This window comes from Pinus tabuliformis, chromosome 3_2 (assembly GCF_031772625.1).
Source record: "Pinus tabuliformis cultivar Carrire ecotype Pingquan chromosome 3_2, CPIR1, whole genome shotgun sequence".
Taxonomy (NCBI): domain Eukaryota; kingdom Viridiplantae; phylum Streptophyta; class Pinopsida; order Pinales; family Pinaceae; genus Pinus; species Pinus tabuliformis.
In genome coordinates this window covers 98,496,699-98,507,686 of record NC_142302.1, presented here as the reverse complement: position 1 = coordinate 98,507,686, position 10,988 = coordinate 98,496,699, and the positions used below count along the sequence as shown (strand labels likewise).

Below are 10,988 nucleotides of genomic sequence, written 5' to 3'. Positions count from 1 at the left end.
CTAAAAAATTATGAAACAGTGAATTATATTTTACTGACATCCATTTGGGTTTTTGTTTTTCCTATAAATATTATAAACCATGAAACAATGAATTATATTTTACTGACATCCATTTGGGTTTTTGTTTTTCCTGTGTTTTGGATGATATAAACCATGAATCACTGTCAAGAATATGCCATGGAGAAAACTGAAGCAGCAGGACTTTTGGAGAAGTGAATCGCCAGAGTCTCTTTTCTTATTTTGGACCCACAAAAAAACACAATGCTCAGAAAAAGTAAAAGCAATCAAGTAAACCAGTGAACCCCAGTAATCGAAACATCTTCTCGGTTGAGATATCAACATCATTTTTCATAGTAAAACAGCCTCCAACCGCTTGGATTCTGAATAGAATCAAATCAGCCCAGTGCTTCTATGGATGTATACTTTAGTACCAAAGTATTTTGCCTTTCTGTGCTGGAAGTTGTGCGTAAATGACATTCTTGATCCTCTAATTTCGATTTCGGTTTCATATACTTGGCACGCAGTATGACGTTGATAAATGCTATCCTCGTGAATCTGCATTGAAAATGTTGAGTAATCAGTGATAATCACTTAACTAGATTGGAATCAGAATAAAGGAAAAAACCTATTTTCTTTTCTGATTCCTTTTAAATGTTATTTCTATGCTAAAAAACATTCGGTATTATCTATAATATATATACCTTGGAAATAGCTCGTTCGTTAATTGCAGATGAACAGCTCACAGTCATGGACATTGTAATTGTAAAGATGTGGAGAACAGGCGTAGAGGGGTTTCAATTATCAACCTCACCTTGCTCATCGCGTGCCATTCTTCAAGTCTGCAATGTCACCTGGGCGTTGTAAGAGCTTGATGACCATTACTGGAAAACTTAAGGTATCACGCCTTAATTTTTCGAAGTAATGATCATCAAACCCTCACAACGCCCAAGTGACATTGAGGGCTGAAAGAAAGTCACGCCAATAGAGGCAACACAAGGCTGACAATTGCATTAACCCATGTAAGCTGGTTCGCCATATCCACTCTTGTATCCAAAACATCCTGTGGAGGAACCGAAACAATTCAGAACATCACTCAATCAGTATGGAACTAATTTTCCAACCTCTAATTCATACCAAAAGGAGAAAGCCCACCGCATTAAATAGAAAATTAGAATCCCCGTTGCTGTACGTTCACCCAAAAACTATACGTAGACCGACAACTTTAGGGTACGTAGAAAAATGAGCGACAAAACCAAAAAAATCTTGGCCAGTACAAATTAAGGGAATAAACAAATCCACTGATTTTACGGCTCAGTACTTCTTTTTTTCAATTTTTTTAATTTGTGAGAGCTACTTGTCACAAGTTTGTACACTCAGTGGGGAACCGCCTGACAAGTATATTAAATATAATATTTCTCATTTTCTTTCTAGAATCTGGTTCTGGGTCATCTTGGCCCTTGGAAATTTTAATTAATTTATGCGTAAGCAGATTATTCCTAAAAATTCGCTTCTAAAAATGCAGACGAACCCGATGCCGTTGATGTCAGATCTCCAGGATGATGAAATTGGAACGCGGAAATAGTAAAGGGAGAGCTCACTGAGAAACAGAGTGTGATCCATGAACAGAATATTAAATGAATTTCTCCATAACCAACAAATTATATTCCAATAATACGGCCGGTTTGATGAAGACTAAACTTTGGACACTGGAATCTTTGATATTTTACTTGCTATACCATTCACAAGTAACGGGGAGCATAGGAAATAATGATAATGAAGACAGGAGTGAAAATTTTATGTAATTTTATTGATTTATTAGTGTTTTTGTAAAGAGAGTTTGAAATTTAAATTTTAAGAAATTGAGTTATATTATTAAATGTAATTGACATACTCAAATTTTAAATTATTTGAAGAAAAAAAAATATGAAATATTTATATAATATATAATTATATCAAGAAAATTATTCAATTTTTTAGACTTGCAAAATGCATTATTTAGAGACTGTGGACCTTACATTGTCATTTAGAAAAAAAGTGTAGTAATATACATTTTTTATTCGACAAAAAAAAGGAGGTGTAATAATATGCATTTTTTATCAATTAACCACCATATGGGCTATATCCAATATTTAATGACTAATTGCTCAAACCATATGTTCCACTCTTATTCAAACAATTAGGCAACGACGATCAAGATCAACTTGAATCAATGTTAGACCTTGCTTCCAGTGTTGATCAAATCTAGCAAACACAAGACTTGACCTTCTGGGCAATAATATGGTCCAATCTAAACGATATATAAAACAAATTAAGTAACCATTTTCACCAATGTACAATGATTTGACAACAGAGATTTCCACTAAATAAAGAAATCAAGATAGGCTGTGAGCTTGCATGAGGCGAATATGGTGGAGGAGATGCGCACCAACCACAACTCAAATCTACATATAATTTTGAACCAATTGGGTTTAGCAACCCAAAGTTCCTCTCAGTGGTTGGCCCTAGCTTATGGTTCTCATTAAAAATCGTAAAAGTAAAGGTCTCGATGACTCTATTAGTCCTCATTGGAGTACCTGCACATAAAACCCATTCGAGGAGATGATACCTGTTGATCTCTATGTCTTGTTATCGATTATTATGATATAGACAATTAAAGGCCTAATTTTCAAGATCTTCTATGATTTTTTGATGTAAATTTCAAAGTGTAGATAGCTCCCATTGAAGGATCTTTTGTAGCACAGATACATATATTTGATTTTCTAGCTTAATGATATCTTCCTGAAGTGAAATTGAATTTGGCAAGGTATATACTTTGGATCTTTATACCTGCTAGCCAAGGATATCAAGTAAGAGCCATATTCTATGGAGATTTCCTTTAAAATGCACCAAAAAAAATAAAAATTGTGATGTCATTTAATAGAGTTATGTTTTTTAAAAACCAATTACAAGTGGATTTTCATTATTGGGAAAAAATGGCAACACCATACATTGAATGTGCAGTTGCAACAATTCTATCTATGTGACATTAAATAAATGGGGGATATAATGGATTTATGTTACTTGTAATTTTTGGAAGGGGGTTTGTTTGGTTTGATTTTATATTTTTAGTGAAATTTATACTAAAAAGGAGAGCATACCCTTTTCATATCTCAAGAATTGCAGAAGAAAAAAACCATTTGTAGGCATCATTTCACATAATTCTTTGTCTCCCGGATTAGAAATGAAAAATGCATACCATTTCTGAATTTTACTAATAAATTGTTGATCATCTCTCATGTTGCACATTGTAACACCAATGCAATACAACTATAAACTATAAAAGGAAGATGCAAGAAAACACCATGTTTATGTGGTTGTTTTATTAATATGTGTTCATTCTCTTAAGAACCTTCCTCCTATATTCACTCCATAAGCAAGAATTTTTCAAAAATATCTTGGTTATGACTTATAACCAATGCTTGTGGACCATGGTGAATGAAAACACTTTAATTCGAAATAGCTTCTTTTTCAAATCTGACTGATCTATCTGATAAAATTCTATTGTTTTACTGCTGTCACTTTCATGATCTTCAAATGAACAGAGAAATGTATCACCAGAGGAAAACAAATTCATACCTGATAGTTCTTTTGCTTGTTCATCTTCATTCTGAATCTGAAGAGTTGCTTCAACATAATCCCCAATCATCTCTCCCACTGTCATAGCTCCTTTGAGATGCCTTCTTCTTTTGGGGTGATTTCTTCTTTAGCTTCTTTCCCATTGTTTCTACGGATCTCCTTCAAGCGATCAAGCTTCTGCCAAAGGACTTGCTCTGATTCCAATTGTTGGAAATAATACTGAGAGGGGGGGGGGGGGTGAATCAATATTTACAAATCAATAACTTTTTCATTTCCATAATTAGATTTATATACACTACTTCAATGAAGGGAACTCGTGTGTATACGTAACTGTTCTTAAGGCAACCATCGTATTTCCAGTGAACTTATGATTTAGTTAATTCATCATATGTTGATCTTTAATCAATGTATCAATACATTATTAAACATTAAACAGTAACCATGTGCATTAATAACAGAATAAACCATCACACATAAACAACACACATGAACACCAAGATTTAAGGTGGAAACCCAATGTGGGTGAAAACCACTTGCTGCTGTCATCTCTGTCTTCTTTTAATAATAAGAAAATCTGTTTATAATCTTGTACTGGTGCAGAATCATACCAGTATGCAGGCTTCTACCTGCAGAAGGTTACAACCTTCTCTTGTTCTCCAACTTCTACTGGAAGGGAGCTACAACCCCCTAGCTCTTGTACTAGCTGATATATTTACTAGTGCGTAGGCGCCAACCTATTGAAGGCTCTGTTGTGGAGGTAAATCCTCTCTGCGGACAGAGACGATCCCTACTAGCCCAGACCGGGTCTAGCAACAATCACACAATGCTATCACGCAAGTTCCTAATTGCAAATACAAAGTGGATGGTGATAACCTACTTGGATTCCAACGCTAGTGTTCGTCGAAGAGATGTCGCCTTCGTTCCTTTGCCTTGGCCGGTCACGATCCGCACGATCTCCGTGATAGGATACCTGCACACGCAAAGACCAACACAGAAACAAGCGTAAAATCTAGTAGATGCAATTATATATCAGTCAGAAAAGATATAACTCAACATCAAACATGAGACAATGAGAGTGGAACCATAATGATAGTAATCTATTATTAATAAATAACAAAGAAGAATACAACCATTGTTCTGACGTCAAATCCTCCTTTGGCTGGGTAGTCAGTTACACAAGTCTTGCAAAGCTTGTTGGGATGAGGAACAAGCCTCTCTCTCTTTGGGTGAAGAGAATCTCCTTACTTAGATTTGGCATTATGGGTGCAAAGAAGGCTCTTGCAGCTTCAAACTCTCTATCACTATGCTGGGACCAGAACTACTGTAACTATGACTAGCTTGCTCAAGGCATAGAGGCAAGCTTTTATAGATAGAGAAGAAAGAGATAGGATCAACCACATTATTCATGGGATTGGCTTTATCACTTGGAAACTTCCATGAAAGGTGGCAAACCACTTCCCTTCTATGGAGATTCGAAGCCAAACCATCCTAGCTCAACATGGATTCAGTTGGTGAATGGGTTGAAGAGAACCTTCGGGAGTTTGGTCGTTGAAAACTTTACTCAATTCGGTTAGCGCGAGTGTGACTCTGGGACAGAGCGCCAATGGTGTGCCCTTTATAGAGTATTTACCTCATTGGCGCGGGTAGTGAACTGTGAACCCGCGCTAATGTAAAAAGAGTTGTTTTCATGAGGATTTTGCAGGAGATGTCTTCAGGGCAAATGAAGCTCATACTAAGAGGAATATGATGCAAGTGGTTTCAGGTCATGTCACTTCTCACAGGTCCCGGAATGAGTCCTCCAGTGTACAGGTGAGGGGTAACAGGGACGGTGACAAACGATGACAAATTGTTGTGTAACAGATGACCCCTAAAGCATGAGGCCAGAGAGAGAGAGGGGTGAAATGCTTTACAAGAACATGCATGACTGAAAACACGGCCGCCGGAGAACCTGCGTAAAGAAGTACAACTGATATCTCAAGTACATGATATATGTGTGGTATGGGCGCAGCCATCCGTAACAGAGTACATAATAATCTAGATCCAAGGTATGGATGCAGCCATCCGGAGAGGATCAATAAATAGACTCAGGCATGGTCACAGCCATCCAGTAAATGAGTCATGTAATCATAATAATCCACAAATCGCAACCTGGATCCCAATAGACAAAATCCAGGGTCTTGCACTCCATCTCGACCCGAATAGAGTACAAGTTCAAGCATGCGAATACATGAGTTGAAGTCGAACATGCATGAACATCGTCTGATTACCAGTCAATGATGAAAATTGTTAACAGACGCGAGAGGTACCACCAATAATGACAATGGTCCTCAAGGTACTATAGGTACAATCTACGGCATGTGAATGAATGAGCTGGCGTCGAACACCCGTAGAATCATTCGATCGGAGGCCAATGATGAAAACCTCTCGTCGAACACGAAGAACCTGCCATTGAGGCATGCAGGCTCCAAGGCACCAAAGGGAGTCTCTAGATCAGCTTCCTGGATAGTGAGCTGAAGTCGACAGGAAGTGATCTTGATCAAAGGTGGGCCATAATGTTTCCCACATCATTGACACGAGACAGAGGAAAGATGTTGTGGTGATGCAAAATTATGTGAGGCATCAGAGGGAGGTTGTATTTTAGCAGAGGTCAACCTCTCTTGAACATATCGGCGGCACGATAGCGGACTTGGCAATATTTGACATCAAATGAGCAGAGGTCATGGTGACAAGGCAATGAGCAGATGAGAGGTCAAATAGGATAACCCAAACCCACGGAGGCTAGTGTAAAACAAGATGAGATGTTCCCACCCAGACACGAATGCAGACTAGTGCCATGTTCAAGAGCGACATACTGCCGACACGATGACAATTATGGATCCATTTTCCCCACCATTTCTGGCGAGTACCCCAGTTATTTTTAACAAGCTTGATGGGGATAGCATATGCTTGTGAGCGTCATTACGACGGAATCCGATGTCATTAAGTTTTAACGAGCCTGACAAAGGAGAAACTCGGCGTCTTTTCCTATTTAGAGAGTCTGAAAAGACAACAGAAAAGTAAACTCCATGGGGGTCCTTTTTCGTAAATTTGTGTCTCCCGAGCCTGAAAAAGTATAAAACAATGCTCAAAAGAATCGCCCGACCATTACGATCGAGGAGTACTTTTCATGAGTAGTGATATCGATCTGAAAAAGTAAAAAAGCGATCGACATCACGTCGTTTCGTAACCATTAACGAACCGGAAACGACAAGGGTCCGACAATCTTTTTGTTTTTACACGGTCGGAAAAGGGTTTAAAGATGACCGCCTCTTCTTTACTTTTAACGAGTCAAGAGGGATAACTCGGCAATGTTTTCAGTTTTAGCGAATCAGAAAAGAGCTGAAAGATGACTCCATAGTGACTTTTTCATGTATTTACCGAGTCCGAAAAAGTATAAAATACAACTCGTTTCACCATCGAAGTTGCAAAAAGGACCTACCATAGCACCAATAGCAAGCGTAAAATCCATTTTCGACCAAAAATATATTAAAATATTCAAAAAAAAGAACTCTTTAACCCTAATTACAAGTCAAAAAGTCTATAAATGTGGTGAAAACGTAAAAACAAAATTACTTTTACCTTTTTACCTTGTGCATAGTGGTAGTGGTCCATTTGGAGTGCAAACTTCGAGCAGCGATTACCACCAATTCGGGAAACCATTTGAGATTCCGCCAGTTCCAGGTAAGAGGCGCTCTCTTAAGCTTCATTTTCATTCCTGTTTTTATGCATTTTGTTCCTGATTTGAGCCTCCACAAGGGGGATTTCAAAATTTAGGGTTGCGCCCCATTGGCGCGAGTATCCGGCACGGGTCCGCGCCAATGGGGTGATTTACCCAAAGGTGCTGCGCCATTGGCGTGACTGTTTTAGAAACAGTCACGCCAACTGCGCGACCTAGGTTTTCACTTAAATTTTCCCATCAATTTTGAAATTTGTCTGGTGTATATGCTTACCAGGGTTCCATTAATGATTTATTCATCCTTGTGAGTGCAGGAAACACGCAAAAATGCCGGTGGAATGGAAAGAACGAGAGCATGATGCCATAGATGCCTTAGCCATCGCAGATGAGGGATGTATGAATGCGCTGAGAGACTTTGGTCTCAAGAAATTCTTTCTCACCTCCTACCTGCGAGCTCAACCAGAGCTATTACAGTTCATAGTGGATGCTTGGGACGTCGATGACCAAGTATTTCGACTACGGGATCAGACCTTAGAGCTGGATGTATCTTATGTGTATTTCATTACTGGGTTGTCACGGAGAGGGGCAATCCCCATTCTGACCGGAAGCAGGCCTTCCGCAGAGAAAATAGGTGAAGTAAAGGCTCGTGTGTGCCCAGAGGCACAATTTGGGAAGAACAGCGCTAAGGTGGATATCGCCACCATCCATGATTTGGTTCTTACGGTGATTCTGTTCACCATCACCCGTGCAGCTGGGGTACAGGCGCCCCATGAGGCCAGCAAGAATCATCTTTTACTGGCGACAGAATGTCTTAGCCCCACCATTTTTGACTGGGCTACAGCAGTGACTACAAATATCAAGAGGCAACTTACAAAGTGTAAGCGCGGGGGGGTGAAACAGTTCGGATATGGTTCGATTGTGGTATCGTTCTTCTTGGAACGATTACCTTTATTCCAGTACCAGGGAGCTGTAGTAGCGGACCCATTACCACGAGAGCCTAGGATGGCTCGCTGGGCAGCATTGATGCCTAGAGGAGGAGGGGGCCAGTAGATGTCTTCGCGGCCCGAGTTCTTCATATGGCTTCGCCGCCAGTTGATCGTGGTGGAAGACTGGCCATACGCGGGAACCAACTTCATGGGGGACCCAGACCTCCCACTGCCAGAGGGGGAGGAATGGGAAGAGGAGCTAGGTATGATCTTCTCTTTTTGGTGTTTTATGTATTTCCATTTTTTGTTATACATGCATGTTCTGATGACAATTATATGTATATGCAGATGTGGGCCCAGAGCGTCCAGCCGGTTTGTCTCCTATAGCGAGGAGGAACCAACCTATAGCTGACCCTCAGGCAATAGGCGCCGTGGGGGAAGAGCTGGTGCAGAATCTCGAGGGACTTACCCAAGGGATTCCAGGCTATGCTAGATTGGCGGATGTGCCGTTCGCATATCAGAGGCACACGGTGGGGGTGCCGTCCCGCATCCATCGTCTGTTGAGACGCTTGGTGCGCGCGGTGATGTGCTACCATGAGCACCACCATGAGTAGACTCCTAGGTTTCTCTCATGCATATTTTTTGAGGGACATGTTGTCCGAGGATGTATCAGAACACGTATTATTTTTTGGGTTTTGTAATGCACACGGTGCAAACATTATGACACACACACATATATATATATATACATATGCCTATGGTTTATTATTGTGCTTTTATGTGCTTGCTTGTATAATGTGTTGATTATAAATTACGCAAATGTCTATCTAATACATGATTAGCCAATGCATCAGATAATGTGTTTAATCGTCGTGGAATATGTTGATATGTGATAAAACCAAAATTTCTTTCTAACAATTTAACACGTAAGTACAACCTTAAAATGTTAGGGTCTCTGACGGAATATCGCCCATTGAGCTGGTGGATGACAAGCTGAGAATCTAGGTTAACAAGCAATGTACGAATACCGAGATTAATTGCTTCGGCTAATAATTCAATAGCAGCGCTATATTCAGCAACATTGTTTGTAGTATAGCCTAAACAGACATCTTGAAGGTCTATCAACTCACCGTGAGGATCGTAGATCACCCACGCCGCAGAGGACAAATTACGAGTACTACGGCAGGCACCATCAGCGAAACCAATGTAAGGTGCACCTGACATCTGCACAAGAAGCAAAAAGACACAATAAGGGGCAATCACGCTTTCACACCAAACCGAAAACATGAAAAATCACACACACACACATGCATGTACAAATTGGAGCGCATGAATTATGCATAGTACTTTTTCAAGTACAGCCCATTGCGGGGCTTATCAAGAGGATTACCTTCGTAGTCAACTAGCTCGTATGCCCCTTTTTGCAATACTCTCTTTACAACGTAAGGGCCTAGCCACATGGGCTCGATTTTTCCTGCCCCCAGCTTGTCATTGGCTTGGTCGTATAGCAGGACAAGGTCTCCCTCAACAAAGGAACGAGGATGAATAGTCTGGTCAAAATGAGTTTTGACTCTCTTCTTTTGAGCTTCGATGGCTAGGGAGGCTAAACGACGGGTCTCGTCTAACCGTTCTAGATAAAGAAGCCGTTCCTCCACCGGAGTGGTGTTGGGAAGCAACTCGACGGCTATTTTCAACGAAGGAATTTCACATTCTATGGGAAGGGTAGCCTCCAGTCCATAAACTAGCTGAAATGGAGTGAAACCGGTGGCATCCTTCATAGAGGTTCGGTATGCCCACAAGGCAAGAAACAACATTAGATGCCAATTAGACTTATGCATATCGACAGTGCGTTGAAGCATTGTTACCAAAATCTTGTTAACAGCTTCAACCTGACCGTTAGATTGAGGATAGTACGGGGTTGAACTATCGTGCCGTAAGCCTAGTTGGGTTGTCAACTCGGTCATCATGTGATTATGGAAATGCTTCCCGTGATCTGTGACGATGGCTTGTGGAACTCCAAACCGCGTAATAACATGATTGAACAAAAATTGTGCCGCTGTATGACCGTCTTCGGTTAATGTGGGCATCGCCTCGGCCCATTTGGTAAAGTAATCAACGGCAACGATAATAAACCCATGCCCCCCGACCGAGCGAGGCTTACAGGTTGTATAATCAATGCCCCATTTGGCAAAAGGGCCTACGGTCACTACAGGGTGCAGCGGGGCCGGTGGCGCATGCATCTTCCGTTGGTATATCTGGCATGCATGACATGAGCGGACAGCAAGAATGCAATCCTTAAAATTGGAGGGCCAGAAATAACCAGCGCGAAGGATTTTTTGAGCTGTGGCATATCCGGACATATGGCCACCACAGGCGCCAGAGTGGCAGTCATTCAGCACTTTCTCAGCCTCCTCGACGGTAAGACAGTGGCGAAGAACGGAGTCAACGCCGAGACGATACAGGGTGTCCCCTATGATCCGATAGGGTTGAGATTGATGGCGGATCCGCCGCCGCGCATCTTTGGAAACAGAGGGGCGGAAAGAGGATGTTTGTAAATAAACAATAATATCCCCGTACCAGGGATCGAGGGTGCTGATCAGGAAAAGGGTCTCGTCCGGGATATGATCCTCCGAAAGAGAGGGTGCAGAAGGAGATGGCAAAGAACAGAGCAATTCAGCGAAGACCAGAGACTTCTTAGACTTGGCAGCAGTGAATTCCAAGTCAAACTCTTG

The 10,988-nt window shown here is 41.0% G+C and overlaps 1 long non-coding RNA gene across 1 annotated transcript; it reads right to left on the bottom strand.

Moving 5' to 3' along the window:
• Positions 1 to 301: 301 nt before the first annotated feature.
• Positions 302 to 1,148, bottom strand: LOC149180014 (uncharacterized). Its single transcript, XR_016257428.1, has 2 exons — positions 702 to 1,148; positions 302 to 555 (listed from the first exon to the last, which is right to left on the bottom strand). It is a non-coding gene; the product is annotated as an uncharacterized LOC149180014 (long non-coding RNA).
• Positions 1,149 to 10,988: the final 9,840 nt, after the last annotated feature.